This window comes from Rosa chinensis, chromosome 5 (genome assembly GCF_002994745.2).
Source record: "Rosa chinensis cultivar Old Blush chromosome 5, RchiOBHm-V2, whole genome shotgun sequence".
Lineage (NCBI taxonomy): Eukaryota > Viridiplantae > Streptophyta > Magnoliopsida > Rosales > Rosaceae > Rosa > Rosa chinensis.
The window spans coordinates 39033630-39052200 of record NC_037092.1 but is presented as its reverse complement, the minus strand read 5'-3'; positions in this window follow the sequence as shown (position 1 = coordinate 39052200).

Here is an 18571-nt window from a genome sequence, read left to right as displayed (position 1 = left end):
CACATGTCATGAGTTAATTTACTTTTTTCTCCTTAACTACTTATTTTGACTTCTAATCCCTTTATGTTACTTTTTTTTTTTGCACTCGTCTAATCTTGCTACTGCACTCATACTCGTCCAGTTCTGCTACTGCACTTGTACTCGTGTTCTACTATTGCACTCGTCATCGCCTAATCCTGCTACTGCACTCATGCTCGTCTAATTCTGCTACTGCACTCACTGAACTCATACTCGTTCAGTTCTGCTACTGCACTTGTCCAATCCTGCTACTACACTGGCTGAACTCATATTAGTCTAGTTCTGCTACTGCACTCGTCATCGCTTAATCTTGCTACTGCACTCGTCCAATCTTACTACTGCACTCGCTGAACTCATATTCGTCTAGTTCTGCTAATGCACTTGTCATCGCCTAATCCTACTACTGCATTGGTCCAATCCTACTACTGCACTTGCTGCATTCATACTCATTCAGTTCTGCTACTGCCTTCATACTCGTGTTCTGCTACTGCACTCATCATCGCCTAATCCTGCTACTGTACTCGTCTGATCCTGCTACTGCACTCATACTCGTCCAATCCTGCTACTGCCATCATACTCGTGTTCTGCTACTGCACTCGTTAAAAGGTAAAAACAAGAACTGAAGGAATAATTTGAACCATAAACAATGAATATCATATCATTAACATAAACCATAAACCATAAACTATAAAGTAGCAGATCATATCATCGATAGTAGCAGATCATATCAAAGTAAACTACATAACCTTATTGATACTAAATTCATGAATTTTCTCCTCATGTATATCAAAGTAAACTACAAAACCTTTGATTAACAAAAGACCAAAACCTTCAAATAAACTTCACAAATACATTCATGAAGAATATGTACTGCAGACATAGTAGCACATAACAATAATATGTACTTCACACATACACTTTATGAGTGATGGGATAGTGAAACAGTAAATGATTCCACAGAAGTGAAAATTATATTTTAGGCTCCATGTTTGGTTTCAAACAAAATCCCCAACAAAAGAAACGGATCCAAGATGTCTAGTTTCATAACCTTTGCAATATGATAAGACAATGCTACATATCATAAGTAAATATGATTAATAATATCACTAATCTAAACAAAACATATACATATAATATAGAGCATCAAAACAATGAATTTTTAAAGGTAATAGCAAAGTAGCTGAGATATGAAATTGGCATTACTTGTAAACAAAACAAGAAACATATTATGCATAAGGAGGTTTTCAATGTGTGCATATCTCAGGTCTCACATATAGCAAGATAAGAACATTGATATAACAAAACCAGAAGCCAGAAAAACAAAAAGCCATAACGCAAGATGGGATAAGTTCCAAAACTGCAATAGAAAATGTATAGATAATCAATGTAGCCTTCGGAGACACATGGGTTTTTGGATTTAAGGTACATGAACTTTTCCTCATAGTCACCTATACCAAGAAAACCCTCGCAGCCTTGCTCATTAATAATGCTGTGAATGCATAGAACTAGAATTTGTGAAGAGTGGGAATTATATATAACCAAGATAGTAGAAGCCACTAAGAGAAAAGAGAGATTCAAGAAAATGATATAGTTTATGTACAAAGGTATTGAAACAAATAAGGTTTTCATTAGAACCTCAACCATGAGCAAGCAATCAAGCTAAAGTTTAGAAACTACTAGAAATTGCTGAAATGGAATAAAGAAGCAAGCAATTACCTTATGGTATGTGAATTGTAATTGTAGGGAAACAAAATGGAAATAGTTTTTTTTTTTTTTTGCTGAAATGGGTTAAATTAGAAGCAAGCAAGCAAGGGTGTTGGAAGATGTGCATCTAATTCCTGGCTTTAGGGTACTGGTGGTAGTAGTATATCATAGGCTTTGATAACCATAACAGCATCCACAACATTTCATAATTGGGCCATTAAAAATCCTTCAACTCATCTAAATTACCTCGAAACCAGTACTTAAACCAACTTAATAACATCCAAATTATCCAAACCAAAATACATTTAACGAAAATTTTAGTTTATCAAGAGATTGAAAAGAAGAATGATACTGATACCACCAATACCCTAGTTTCATGATCAATTTCATTGGTACTAATCAAATGAGGAAATAACAGCTAATCAACTACTCGAAACCAAACCAATACATGAATTCAACAGCTCTCTAGACACCATTGAAAGTACCCACGAAAAAAAAAGAGAAAAATCAAGAAAATTTCCACTCTGAAACTACCAAATGCAGCTGAAAACCAAACCCAACTCAAAGATTGCAACTTTAATCTTCACATCTAACCCACAAAAGAAAAAGGGCTTACCTTATCGATCTCCATTGAAGCCAATTCGAGCTGAGCACGGAATCGTAGCTGTTATTGCGTTTCCCGCTGGGTATTTGAGCGTCTGTTTTGGTGTTTAGATCGGTTTAGGTTTTAGGTATTGGATAGTGGCAGTGTCGTAAATTGTGGTGAAACTAGAGCATTTTGGTCATTTTTCATTAAAACTGGGAATCAGGCTTGCATCATTTAGCTTTTGGGCTTGGGCTTATGTCCTTATTTGTATAAATCTTTTAGTAAGTGGGTTTTCTGTGTTTACATCTTTGGTCATGTGCTACTATGTAATTTTCTAATACTATTATATATATATATATAATAGTATATCATATTCCAGTTTGGAGAATTAAGCCAAATGATGATTAATTGTATAAGTAAAGGACAAGCCCAACTCAAGTATTAGTGTTCTTTAAGAAAGACTATAAGTATATGGACTTTCCTCTCCAATTAAAGTCTTCAAATCTAAACTGTTCATGCATTCATACTAACAACTTGATCGATCAAGTACTAGTTTTAGACTAAACAACTTGGTCTTTTAAAAAGACTAAAAGTATATGGACTTTCCTCTCTAATTAAATTGTTTGTTTCTATATATAAGAATTTGGTATGCCTATTTGTGTTAAGATAATCACTTGGTTGAGTTACCGTAATTTATGTAATTTTGTTATTTTATTGTCACTTAATATGCTTGGCTATTAGGGTCATTATGCTTCATTTTTTTTCAAAATATTTTGTTGTATAATCACTTTTTTTTTGTTTCTTAAATTTACTTTGCGAAAATTAATTACAATTTTGTGCTAATTTTTGAAGAACAATAAACATTATTCAAGAAAACATGATGTTGGAATGGTGGACATTGTTATTATTTATCGGGAGACAATAATTGGAGATAAAATATAATGGAAAGTTTCACATGAATATTGTTGGGGGAAAGAGTGAATTGCTCTTGGAGGAAAAATAAGATAGAAATGATGGAAATGTGTTTATCCACGTCAGATGAGGTTATGATAGTCATTTTAGTGGTTAATTTAAGTGAAATATCTGGTTTGTCCCTACACTTAACGAAAGAACAACAGAATATAGATGCAAGCGCCTTATTGATGTGGTTTTAGAAGTTTAGGTACCTATTTGATCACTTTGAAAGTCTAGGTACCATTATGTCCGGTCTGAAAAAGTTCAAACCCCACCTATGATAAAAACCCTTTTAGTTTTGATCTCGTTGTTAATATCTTGATGTGTTTGATATGCAATCTTTCTCTTTTTATTCTGTTTTTGAATGGTGTTTGTTGAACTTAAGGTTTTGCAAATATTTTGTTTGGATTATTTGTTACACTAAATAATTTTTAATTATTCTCACAATGAGTCTTAAAAAGTTAAATAACCCCCAAAAAATACAAGGGTTAAATACTGATTACTACCCTGTAGTTTGGGTCCAAAATCAATTCAGTCCCTGAATTTCTAATTTCATCAAGAACACCCCTGCACTTTCAATTTTGATTTAATAGGTCCAATTTGTTAGTCTTCCGACAAATGAGTCATTTAACTTGTTGACGTGACTCATATATGGCCTATGTTTTATGATGTGGTGTTGAGGTGACATGCATAGTCAATTTAGGAGTGAGTCCAACTATTAGAAATCTATCAAATAAATAGTTTTTCAACAAATAATCCAACTATAACTTGAACCCATAACAGAATATTAATAAATTGGACCTATTAGATCAAAATTGAAAGTATATGGGTGCTTTTGAAGAAATTAGAAGTCCAGGGACTAAATTGATTTTAGACCTAAACCATAGGATAGTAACCAATATTTAGCCCAAAATACAAACATGTATATGAACTTCATAAGCCTTATTCCATATATAGAGTCTCGAGCCCCAAAATCTCAAGGCCAGCCCTGTTCCAAATAACAATCCTTAAAATATTTTGGGACTGTTGCTCATTTGCTCATTTGCTGGAATAGGGCTTATGAAAACACATGCAGTACTAGTTAAGTCCTCTAACCTAATTAGGAAAACACTAGTTTTAATTCTGGAACACATACACAAAGACAAATGTACTATTTGTACATGTGGATCTCAGATAATTAATGACTACAACTGCATATTGTCTGTCCACCATTGTTGAATTTCATGAGCTTCTTTAATTGAGATCTCGCTGAAGGGCTAAAATTAATTATCAGGTTGGATGGAATGAAGTACGTGCGGTCACTGCAGTGGTGGTGCGCGCCTCGAAATTGATCTTTCTGATCCTTTTCGATTCGCATTGCATGCATTAGTAGTAAACCTCCAAGGGAACTCTGCGTTGCTCAAGCTCCAATCTCCTGCGTTGATCTTCGCGCTTTGATCTATTGGCGGTTGAGCTCAGGCTGCTTAGCAACGTAGACACTCTGAATCAAGCTAGCAGCTAGGGTTTACACCAACAGTTAGGTGTGATGGTCCTGAAAGACTAAATCATAATTACGCTCTTGGAGGCCATTAATTTATGCCAACTGTTATTCTCTGTACGTGTTTTAATTCCTGAGATCAATGGAAATTATTCTATGCACCGACGGTGCAAATGACCCAACACTTATAAGATGATCTCAACCCTTGATATTTATAATTAATATTTTTATTAATAACTTAAGAGTGTATTTAATATAATCTAACCATCCATTTATGTCGGTGTAAGTGAACGTCGGTGCACTGAATCTTCCCCCATGAGATCAAAAGTTGTTATTTAATTAAGAAGTAAAACCTACAGTAAACCATGGCCTTACTCGATCTCTATGTTAAAAAAAAAAAGCCTTGCTCTCTCCGTACGTGTTTTAATTCCTTGATATTCGATTTAAAGCTAGTGTTTAAAAAGTAAAAGGTGGGGAGCCTGACTCGCGAGATAATTGCAGGTGGCCAGGTGGGAAATATTGATATTGTTATTTATTACTATTTATATATACTTATTTTCCAACAAAATAATGATAAAAAAAAACTCCATTTTAGGTTAGTAGCGAGATAATTGCAGGTGGCCAGGTGGGAAATATTGATATTGTTATTTATTACTATTTATACTTATTTTCCAACAAAATGAAAGAAAGAAAAAAAAAAAAAACTCCATTTTAGGTTAGTAAATGATAAATAAGGTCAAAGTTATTAATGATGTTAAATGAGTCCAAAAGTTTATGACTTTATGTTAACACATTCCATAAGTTTATGACTTTATGTTAAGAGTAAAACCAACCACTATGGTCAAAACTTTTCTCCACAGGACAAAATGATACCCAACTTTCAAAAGTGATCAAAATGATACCTAAATTTTTAAAAGTGATCAAAATGATACCTAAATTTTTAAAAACAAATCAACTTGATATCCAACTTTCAAAAGTGATCAAAATGATACCTAAAGTTTTAAAAACAAATCAATTTGATACCTCGGTTTAATTTTTTATAACTTTTTGTTAAAATTGATCACGTGTGGTGCAGTATTTTGTGGGGCTATAATAATATTTTACACAAAAAAACTATTTTTCAATTATTTTTTATTTTACTTTGTTAATTCTCTTCTTCTTCTTCTATCTCTGCCCCTCTCTCTCTTCCCATTTTTCTTTGTTTCTTTAGAAGTTGGGAAACATCCAAACTTTATTTGTTTCTACGATCGATGGTAGAATTGAAATTGAATGGAAGATTTTTTTTTTATTCTATAGAAGAAGAAGATTGGATTATAGATGATTGATGGCCCTCTGACCACAAATCACTTCAATTTTTGTGCTTGATTTTGCATTTGACTTAACAAAGAAGTTAAAAAAAAGGGCTAAATACTGACTACTAGGTAGTTTGGGTCCAAAATCAATTCAGTCCCTAAACTTATAATTTTATCAAGAACACCCCTGCATTTTCAATTTTGATCTAATAGGTCCAGTTTGTTAGTCTTCCAACAATTGAGTCATTTAACTTGTTGACGTGGCTCATATATGGCCTATATTTTATGATGTGGTGTTGAGATGGCCTGCATAGTCAATTTTGGAGTGAGTCCCACTATTAGAAATCTATCAAATAAATAGTTTTTCAACAAATAATTCAACTATAACTTGATCCCATAACAGAATATTAATGAATTAGACATATTAAATCAAAATTGAAAGTACAGGGGTATTTTTGATGAAATTAGAAGTCCAGGAACTGAATTGATTTTGGACCTAAACCACAGGGTAGTAACCAGTATTTAGCCCTAAAAAAAGTAAATTGAGATATCAAATTGATTTGTTTTTAAAACTTTAGGTATCATTTTGATCACTTTTGAAAGTTGGGTATCAAGTTGATTTATTTTTAAAACTTTAGGTATCATTTTGATCACTTTTGGAAGTTGGGTATCATTTTGTCCGGTGGAAAAAAGTTTTGACCCTAGTAGTGGGTTTTACTCTTATGTTAAATTAGTCCACTTAATAACATTTTTTATTTCGATTCTACCCTTGAAGCCAGTGACTTGAGGTTAACAGACCTGCCAGTGACTTGTTTACTTTTTTTTTTTTTAGAATAAAAAACTGTACATACCTCCACTATTATGGAGGATTTGTTATGTCACCAAGCATGTGTAACACCCTCTTTGGGGGGGTCCAGAAGCCATGGTGGGACCCAACCGCAATATGCATCCAGTAGCCCGATGTCCAAGCTACGCCACGGTGGTCGGAAGCGGCCAATACCTCGCCGGGAAGCCACCTTCCCGGCCTTGCCAACATGCCTCCACAACATACTTTCTACACTAACATAAGGACTCTTAGTCCCACATAGAAGAAAATGTAAAGGAGAGGGGTTCCCTTACCTATAAAAGGGACCCCTCCTCCCACTTAAACATCCATCCCATTACAACATACTTTGTAATCCCTTTGGGCCGCAAGGCCCAAACTCATATAGTGCAACACTTCAAGTGGACATAGTTTCCCACTAAGGCGGAAGACGAACCACTATACTTCTTGTCTCTCTCTCTTTCTCTCTAACGTTAATTAGACTCTCGGTCACTTAAATTAACAAAAACCTTTATTAAAAATAATTAAGATTCTATAATTCGGAAATGATTGGTGGTGGACATAAACTCCCCACTCTCCTCCCTAAAACCTAAACCAATTACGGGTCCGTCATCATGAATGACCTCCCTGAGCTGAAAGAGCCCAACCCCTAACCACCTATATCGCCCAACCTTTCGAGCTATAGAGAATCTCGAGAATCTTGATACTACCTCATGGACAACCACCAGAAAAACCAACACCTTCTTCCACACCATGTCCCAAAGATACAAGACCACGTGCAAGGATCGCTCGTCAGCACATAGACCATAAGATAGCACCAAAAATAAACCAATTTGTCCTCAGGAATGACACCAAATCCATGACACCTCAATTTGACCCAACCCTACTTAAAGGAGTAGGGACATGCTAATGACCAAGAAAACCTAACCACAACCCTAACCAAAAACACAACTTTAAACAAAAAATATATATATAAAAAAGCCGCCACAATCCTCATTCTTCACCCCATGTGACTTGTTTACTAACTTCTGATCAACATTGGACACTTTTTTAGTTCCAATTCTACCCTTGAAGCCAGTGACTTGTCTACTTACTTGTGATCAACATTGGACATTTTTTTTAATTCCGATTCTACCCTTAAAGCCAATGACTTGGCCAGTGACTGAGGTTAACAGTGATTGGCCAGTGACTTGTGATCAACATTGGACATTTTTTATTTCGATTCTATCCTTGAAATTAGGGCTGTCAATTCCGACACGACCCGATAACACGACTCGAAATCCGCACGAAATAAAGCGGGTTGAACCCGTACGATTAAAAAGCGGGTCGGCCGTGGGTCAACCCACCATGACCCATTTAATAAATAAGTCGGCCACGGGTCAACCCGCCAACACGAAGTGAACCCGTATAATCCAATTATGTACGGCATATTCTTGAAATTTTGGACGTTAGGAGTATTTGATCATAGGATTAAACAGTTTGAAATATTTTGCTTTATAATTATTGGATTTAATTATTTATGAATTATAAATAATTATTTATATTATTCGTTTTGTGGAGTTTTTAGCTAATTTAATCAATTTATGCATTTTTTTAGTTAAATGGGTCGTATTGTTAACCTTTAAATGGGTCATTTGTCTAACACTACACGACCTATTTATTAAATGGGTTAAGCGGGTTGGAAATGGGTAACCCGTTTAATAAATAGGTTGGGTTTGGGTTTAAATTTTTGACACGATTATTAAATGGGTTGGGTTTGGGTTTGTCTCTTGCGACACGAAAAATACCTGACCCGACACGAACCCAACCCGACACGACCCATTGACAGCCTTACTTGAAATCAGTGACTTAGCCTGTGACTTGAGGTTAACAGTGACCTGACTAGTGACTTGTTTATTGATTTGTGATCAACATTGAACATTTCATATTCTGATTCCACCTTTGAGGCCAATGACTTGGCCAGTGACTTGAGATTAACAGTGACTTGGCTAGTGACTAGTCTACTGACTTGTGATCAATATAAAAAGCTAATTGATTTAGTAAGCTAGAGTTTACAATTGGTCAGTGACCTTGCCAGTGACTTGCATCCTAAGTCCTAAACAAATTTCTAATTAAAACTCTAAATTTATAGAGTTTCAATTGTGCCTATGTTCCACAAATGTCTTGATTATATGAGCTCTATATTGCAAAATTTCCTTCTTGCTGAGTGTCTTTGGAATCCACTCATCTTTCTAAAGTTTCTCCATGTAGTATATCACAAAAATTCCACAATCCAATCTGTTGGCCTTAGAAAAAGTCAAGTCAATGAATTTGAGCAATATAACAATAAAGTGGCATTTTGAAGTAATGTATACTTATGAGGTTTCTTCATGTGAAAATGAGAAGATCATCAGTGACATGGTCAGTAACATGTTCATGACTGTGACGTGATTAGTGACTTGAGGTTAACAGTTACCTGGCCAGTGACCTGGATATAACAGTGACTTGAAAATTTCAAAATATGTAAGTGACATGCACTATGAATTGGCCAGTGACGTGCAATGTGACTTGGCCAGTGATATGGATATGATCAAGTCTTGTTAGAAGCACGTATAGTTTTTTTATTTAAAATTTTAAACACTTAAAATGTTTTCTCCTTTTTTTTGGTGTTGTTTTTTGTTGTTGTCGTCGTTGTCGTCACAGAGCACATACCAATTGCAGCTTGGAAATCCCACCGGTAAATAATTTTATAAACTAAAACACACTTCTGCATTCTTTTTTGTTAATAAAGAACTGATAATATTACAACTTAGAATGTACAATAACTAGTTGTGAGTTTAACTAAAGACCTATCACATGCATTAATGCCACTAAATCTGCTTTTGATAATTTAAAAGCTTGAGAAAGACTCTAGTGAAGACTTTAAAATGTGTACTCAATGAGGACTTTCAAATCAACGGTTGGATGAGTGGTCTCAATTTTAGCTAAAATATTAATTCTATAACACACACGTTGATTTAGAAGTCCTTACAAAGTTCTCATAAGAGCCTCACCCTTAAAAGCACTTTTACGAATTCTCAATCTCTGTTTGAAATTGGGCCTATTTTCTGAAAACTTATTTACTTACTAGTATCAATAGTTTTCTACTATTGATTGGCGACCCGGAGACCGGACCACCACAACGCCGCCTCCCCAAGGAACTCTACACCCATGACACTCAGGGAGTAAGTGCTTTGGGCCTAGAATTTCTCAAAGAGACAAGGCCTTTAGGTTGAAAAATAAGAAATCTATAAGCTAAAATTATTAGGCTTGCAGAGTGGGCTTGGCTCGTAACCACAAGGTTATGAGCTAGGCAAGGAAGAGAAAAGGAAGGTGGTGTTGTGTTGAAATTAGAACCTACGTCATTTTTAGTTCTTAGCCCAAGTTTACTTTAGGTTCATTAAATGGTAATTTATGTGAGTCTACTAGGTATAGCCCACTAATACCTAAACTCAAGTGGAGGTTCTAACCCTAGGGTTTCACTTTGGTGGTAAGCAATCACACGCATCATCAACCATATATATCTTTAGGTTCATTAAATGGTAATTTATGTGAGTCTACTGTGTATAGCCCACTAGGGTGGAGGTTCTAACCCTAGGGTTTCATTTTGGTGGTAAGCAATCACACGCATCATCAACCATATATATCTTTACAAAAATTTGAAGGGATCAAATAGGTCAAATAAAGAGAAAAATAAACTTTAAATAAAACAATTTTGTGGCCTCCAAGAATAATCCTCCGTACCCAAGCTTCGACAACAATAGCTTGCAAAACAAACTAAAGTAGAGGTTAGGCTCCTACATCCAGTCATTGCCCATGCCCGCCCCCATATCTAAGTTTGAAAACTTAAGTTATCTTTTTGATAAAAAGGTAGTAGATAAAACCAGTTTACGATTTCACGTGATCGTCACCACGTAATTACAATTCCACGGCAATTGATCTCCTTCCACAACTTCCATCATAACTGTCAATCTAGCCAATCACTTTCCGGAATTCAATCATTATCACAAGGCTAGAGACAAAGGGGAAAATCAATAACAAGGGTATGGTGCACACTACCCACCATTGGTGGCTTGGGATTTTCAATCCCCAAGGAGGAACAAACCATCTCCTTACATCCTCATCAATTACCAACACATCATTTCAACCACGCAAACCATTTCAAGTGTAAAAACAGATAATTTCCAAAAACATGCAAGAGGCCTCGTATAAAACGTAGTATATGCAAGAAAAACATAGATAGAGTTAAAGGCATCCTCTACCTGGAATCCGAACTTTCTCTTGCAATACTTGGCCTCAATGGAACCTTGTAGCAACCACCAACTTCACAAGATCCTACCAAGATATTGAGCCTAGATCAAATAAGCGACATAAACAACAATAAACAAGGCTAGCAATTCACTCTTAATACTCTCCGAAAAAAACCCGTCCTCTAATCTAATTTACTAGCTAATAATCAGACCATTTGGATTCCAAGAATGAGTTGGTTTTCAGGAAAAAGTGGTAAGAACACCTTTAAAAGACAAGTGGTTAAAAGCTGGAAACAGAGTTTAAAAAGGAACTGTCAAGGGTCAAGGAAAATTGTTCAAAATACTAGAGGTAAATTCTTGAGAAAATTTTGAAAGGTGGATGGTTTAACAACCAACTCAGTAAGATGGAAATGGTTATTAAATTTTAAGTGAAGACATTTAAAGTGTAAAAGTTTCAAATGCTAAAGTGAAACAATGTGCAGATCCTTTCCAGAAATATCAGCTTTTGTATACATATTTCAAAATTCCATAACTAATTCTAGAAAAATGCTTTTGGAGTGATGCAATTATGAAACGTTCATTTTTGTGTTTATTATCTTTCTCTAGAAGGAACTTATCCTAAATTCTTAGCTGTTTAGCACCAGTTTTGAAATAAATGCAGCTGGGTCAGATTGTACTGAAAACTGAAAAACTGTAGAAAGTTGTTCTTTTGTTTGATCAAAGCTCTTTTGGTACCCAATATGGATAGTAAAGTAGACTCTAAGACACCTACATAATGTATCTAAAGCTTCTAAAGACCTAAACTTCAGTCATCCTCTAATACTATAAGGGAAGGTCTTGTAGCTCAATAATATGATGTTTTGAAACATGATGGTTGAACAACTATAAACATCAAACAAAAGTTGAACCAAATACTATTTTAATACTCAGAGTATAGCCATGGTCTAGCAGAATTCCTAGACATTAGAATGAATGAGAAATCAAAGTTAAAGCAGCAAGATACTAACAACAATAATGACAAGTTGTAATATGCAAGGATTCGTAACAACAACCAAATTAAACATGGTGTTAAGGAAAGCATGATTTCCACCAAAGACCAACCAAAGAGGTGAGTTTTACCGAGATCTTCACTTGGAAAGAAAGATGAGGGAGTTTAATTTTGATCAAGCACAGTTGCATGCCAAGAAGTTTACTCGATTTCAGACATGCAGAGTGAAACAGAAATTCTTCAACATGTAGAAAAGTTGTTTGAATGTATTGAGCCTAAAAATTGAGGAAAGATATAGGAACTTGATAGTTCAATGATCTTACCAACTATTGGTATCGATCAGTCTTAAACAAGATGTGGGGGATTCGGGTAGAGCAAGAGAAAGAATTCACGCAGTTCTCTTATGAACAACTCTCACTTCGATTTGTGTATAGGTCTCAAGGAAACTACAATAGAGCTGAAATTTGGAGATCATATAGAAGAGACAGAGGTGAACAACATTGATGAAGAAAGAATTTTGATATGAGGTCCCGAACTAGGTATTTCAGGGTATGCAAGCAGACTGATATGCACAGGAACAAGAGGAAAGGTAAGAGGAGAAGGATGAATGACAACTTCTGGCTTGGATGCTTCCTTTTGAAGGCCTGGAATGATTTTCTAGGAGAGGTTTCCCTTTGCATGGTGGCAACGTGGAATGAAGGAGCTGAACGAGGTTCTCCTTTCTCTCTGTCCAATTTTGACATGAACAAGAAAAGAAGAAGGATGAGCTTTGCGTGTGAGGTAGGAGGTTCAACTTGGGGAAAGTAAAAGAATTGAATCAGATGAATCATGGGGTAAGAAAATAGGTTGTAAAAATCAAAATGATGGGGAAATAAAAGTAGAATAGATAAATACAAAAAAACTCAAAACTAAAATGTTAACAAGACTAAATAAGAATTTTGCTTTACTAAACTTGTATTTAAATAGAAAAATAGCAAGGTGCAACTTCATATAAAATCACAAAATTGAGAGAACCCTAGAGAGCGAAAAGGAAAAAAGAGAGAACCCTCCAGCGGCACGCCCTCGTTTCGGCGTCGTCGGACGGGATGAGAGTGGATCTAGTATCCGGTTTTGAGTGGTCCAGGAATAATCCCAGTCAGAGGGGTGGCTGTTTGGTGGTTTCGTTGTTGAAAAGGAGAGGAGGCTTTGTCGAGGAGGATCGGAGCAGGTTCAGCGGTAGGGGGTGGGGTGGGGATTGATCTCATGGCGCGGTAGGCGGGCAGCCACAGTTGACAGTAGTGGGTGGTGCGATGTCATAATCTGAGGGATCCAGATCGGATTGGGTTAACCCGAGTTAGTTTGGGTCGTTTGGAGTCGCGCTGTGGCTTGGGGATGGCGGCGACGCGTGCCGGCCTGGTGAGGAGGGCGGAGAGCGGGGGGACGGCTGGAGGTTGCTTCGTCCGGTAGATTGGAAGCCGGTGGGTGGACGGTGCTTCTTCCTCTCGCAGATCAGTGGCGAGTTACTTGCAGTCAGGCGACCTCTTGGATTGGGCTAAGTGGGGATTGGGCTTGGGCTTGGGCTATGGGCCCAATTTACCTTTATTTTATGTTTTATTGGTTTTGGCTTTTATTAGTTAATGGTGGCTATATGCCGGTAATAAGTCCCTACCGAGTAGTGGTAGGGCGATGTGGGCACTGTCTCGGATTGCATCTTTTGTGTGCTTCGTCTGCCCTAGTTTGGTGGCGAGTTCCCAAATGGTCGCAACCTTCTAGTGGCAGGATGAAACTAAGTGTCATTGGACTAGTTTTCCGGTGGCAATATAGTGGGAAAGCTAATCTTAGTAGTATATTATGGCTTCGAGTAAGCATTTACTTTCCAGTATGTCGTCATATTTGTAAAGCAAATAGAGTAGCCAGAAGTGCATTCTTCGCTAGTTGGTGCCTGTTTAGAATACACACCTTTGTGGAGACTCTTGTTATATATTATCTCGAGTTGTTCTTCTTATGCTTATTGTAATTTGGGGTTCAGGGATGGCGGCGACGCGTGCCGGCCTGGTGAGGAGGGCGGAGAGTGGGGGGGACGGCTGGAGGCTGCTTCGTCCGGTAGATTGGAAGCCGGTGGGTGGACGGTGCTTCTTCCTCTCGCAGATCAGTGGCGAGTTGCTTGCAGTCAGGTGACCTCTTGGATTGGGCTAAGTGGGGATTGGGCCTGGGCTTGGGCTATGGGCCCAATTTACCTTTATTTTATGTTTTATTGGTTTTGGCTTTTATTAGTTAATGGTGGCTATATGCCGGTAATAAGTCTCTACCGAGTAGTGGTAGGGCGATGTGGGCTCTGTCCCGTACTGCATCTTTTGTGTGCTTCGTCTGCCCTAGTTTGGTGGCGAGTTCCCAAATGGTCGCAACCTCCTAGTGGCAGGATGAAACTAAGTGTCATCGGACTAGTTTTCCGGTGGCAACATAGTGGGAAAGCTAATCTTAGTAGTATATTATGGCTTCGAGTAAGCATTTACTTTCCGGTATGTCGCCATATTTGTAAAGCAAATAGAGTAGCCAGAAGTGCATTCTTCGCTAGTTGGTGCCTGTTTAGAATACACACCTTTGTGGAGACTCTTGTTATATATTATCTCGAGTTGTTCTTCTTATGCTTATTGTAATTTGGGGTTCAGGTATCATGTCCCCCCCCCCCCCCCCAAAATGTATTCTAAAGTTTCATTAATGATCAAGGCCTAAGGGCAGCTGTGCAAGCCCTCTTTCAGAAAAAAAAAAAAAAATAGCAAAATAAGTTTTGTAGGAATTTTGCTCGAGTTTGAAAAATATATTGAGTAAATAAATAGTGTTTTTGAAAGATGGAGGGATGTTGAGGAGTAACCGTCGGGTAAGGCGAGTATAAATTTTCACCAATTGTTAAGAAATAAGGTAAAATAAGAAAATCATAAATGCACGCATAAGTAGATTTCAAAATTATGCAAGGATGCTATCATGAGCTATAAGAACCTTATTGGATCAAGGAAGATGTTCAGGTCAAAGGTCAACTAACTTATTGGGCTAGGCTCACTAGCATACCTGTTTGTTGGGTGTCCAAAGTAAATTATGGATCCTAACCTTAAGCTATTTTTAGGCCTAAGGACCAAGCCCAAACAATCTTTCAAATGTCTTTAGCCAAACAGAGGTCGCGAAAAATTATCCGGTCCAAAAGTGACGTTCAGAATTTTACAGGGTCTACAACTTACCCTAACAAATTTACTATGAAATCTCTCATACTATATCCCATAACCAACTGCTTCTTCCTATTGTAATTACTACTGAAACCAATTGCCTATTGAAAATTGCGGTCGTTAGGCAAAGCAAGCAATGTCATGGCTCATGGCGGCTATGAAAAGCAGAGGGTGAAGCCTGCTGCCAGTCGTCACTCCCATATAGGCTTGGGCGTCAAGAAGAAGCCCATCATAGTGAACCCCATTCAATCTCCACACAAATTGAAAAGCATCCATGAAGCGATGATTGAAAGCTCTACACATATTCAATCTCCCCACCATATAGGAATGGTTAGTGACCAAGTCTTGTTAGAAGTACATATAGTTTTGTTTTAACTTTTAGGGTGTGTTTGTTACAAGGGATTGGATGGGATCGAACATCCTTATCTAATCCAACATGAGTTATGTTGTGTTTGACAACAACAAGGACTCAACTAAATGAGACTATAGAGTCCCAAAAAACACTTCATCACCTTTTTCCACAGTGATGCCAAAAACTTTTGGATTGTAGAAGCCAAAATCTCGCTCTTCTACTCTTCCCTGAAGGTTCATGATTTTCTCTTACTCTGCTACTGCTTCAGTCTCCTTCCATCTCTTCTACATATTCAATTTTCACTTTCCCCTTCGATCCTCTCTAAGTTTTTTGCCAACCAAAACAAAAAGTATGAGAGATGACGAGGACCCATTAAGCCCAACTGAGTTGTTGAGTGATGTGTGAAGCAGGGTTTTACATAAATTCATTTGAGATGAATTGTTGAATTTTGGGAGGTCTAGAAAAGACCCAATTGGTATTTGGTTGTTGGCTACAAGAATTGAAGAGTTTGAGACGTACCCAATTCAGTTCCATGTCTGGGAGAGGGTTTTGCAGTTTGTGTTTATTGATTTGCTTGCTTTTGCTTCATTTATGAGATTCAGAATTGCGTATGTACTTGTTGTGAATTGTGAGAGGTTGTGCATATATAAGCATAGATTTGTTGTAGCTCTATATGAAATTTCTTGATTGTCTTTTGCATCCTTATACTCAAGGCATCTGAGTTTTGTGGCTTGAGCTTGCTTCTATTGTTGCTCCTTAGTCCTACACAACACCAAACATGATTCATGGCTTACTATAGCATCAGTCACTCTTGTAGAAATTAAGGTGGGGCATGAAAATCTTGTGAAACAAACACGCCCTTAGGGTCTTTCTAGCATTGTGAGAGAAAACATGCGCTAAGGTTTTTCTTTCATATACGCTTCTTTCTATCCAACAGCATGTCCAAAAGATGCTGTCGTTGGACGAGATGTTTAGTGGCTTGATGTCTATTCGATCGGGCTCTAGTTTTTGGTGAGTGGGTGTGGTGGTAGGAGATCGAGCATCTCCAGTTATTTTTTCTGATTTGTAGCGCTCTCATATAAGATGGGTGGCAGGAACGATCACGGCTAGCTTGAGTAGTTGGCTTGGTTTGCTGTTGTGTCAAATCGTCGGTGTTGGGTGGGACTGGGATGACGTGGTGGTAGGACTGAGCTAGATCGGAATGGGTTTCGCTTGGATCCCAGTGGGTTGGTGGCTGGAAGTCTGTTGTTTGATGCCTATGCTTGTTGGTGGTGCCAAAATCGGTCTGTATGGGGTGGTGTCTAGATGAGCACTGGCGGAGGACGACAATGATTCAGCGGTGGAGGTTGTGCAGTCTCCTCTCAACTGTGGTGGTTGTGCGGCAGTGATGGTAGCCCAAGTACATCGTTTGTCATGGGTCGTCCGATTAGATCATTGGAGTTTCTTGTTGCCTTGGGTGAGATTCGGCTTGGGCCCAGAGGCTAAGCCTAACCTCTTGGCTTGTGGATTGTTTTATGTTTTTATTTACTTCTGTTTTATTTTTCCAATAAGTCCCTATCAAGTTTTAGTAGGAGAAAGTGGGTGTTGTCCTAGTTGTCGCACTCAGTGCGCCTTGTTTGCCCTACTAAGGCGGCGAGATTGCTTCGTCAAATGGTCACAACCTCATAGTGGTAGGATGAAATTAAGTGTCGGTGGATATTTCTCCAACCGTCAGCATAATGGGAAATTTATATTAATTGTACTATGGCTTTGCGTGAGTTTTATCTTACTATTATGTCACTTTTACTGTAAAGCAAATGGAGTAGCCAATGAAGCACTCTCTGCTAGTTGGTGCATGTTAGAAGACTAGGGGTCATCATGGGCCGGGCTAGGGCTGATCCTACCCTAAATTTTAGGGCTTAGGGTAGGGCCGGGTCTGGCCTAGTCAAAGTCAACAAAATTTAGGGCCGGGGCTTAAATATGCTAACCCTTACCCGCCTTAAAAACCCGATTAGATAGAGCCGAAAGGGCCGGCCTTCCGAATAGGTAGGGCCGAAAAGGGCCTTATTTTGTATAGCCACAAAAAAAAAATACATTATTTTTTTTCCTCAAAATGTGGCTCAATGATTATATAGATAATACAAGACTCATTGTTTTTTGTTGATCATATTTAATACACACACACACACACATGTATATAGAAATTAACTTATAACATTTATTAATTTAGTTAAGGTGGTTATATTCAATTAACTATCTCTTTAAATCTATCAATATTAATTGTTGTGTAACAAAGAGAATAATAGTTAAAGAAAACAAAGCCTATGTAATATAAAATAATAAAAATAATATATAAATTTTAGGGTTGAGCCGGGTAGGGCTTTTAGGGCCGGGTCGGGCTTCATTTGCATGACCCTTACCCTACCCTATTTGAGAAAGGGTAGGGCCGACCTGCCCTAATGTAAGGGTCGGGTAGGGCTTCAGCCTTATCGGCCGGGCGGGCTTAGGGTCGAAGGGCTAAATGATGAGGCCTATAGAATACATAGGCTTAGTTGAGACACCTGCTATTATTCGAGATGTACTCTGAATGCTTATTATAATATGGGGTTTATGCATCATGTCCACTCATTGTATTCTACAGTTTCATTAATCAAGGTTTGAGAACAGTCGCATCGGCCCTTGCTTTTAAAAAAGAAAAGTACATATAGTTTTTTAAATATGTTTTTTCTTTTTAATTTTAAACACTTAACTTTTTTTTTTCCTGTCACTGGTATATTGATGCTTGGAAAAGCCCACCAATATATAATTTTAGAGAAAAAACACATTTTCTTTTGCCAAATGCTACGGGATTAGGTTATTTATTTATTTATTTATTTATTTATAATGAAATGTTCAATACATAAATCAAAAAAATCTTCAGAACATTTCAAGAG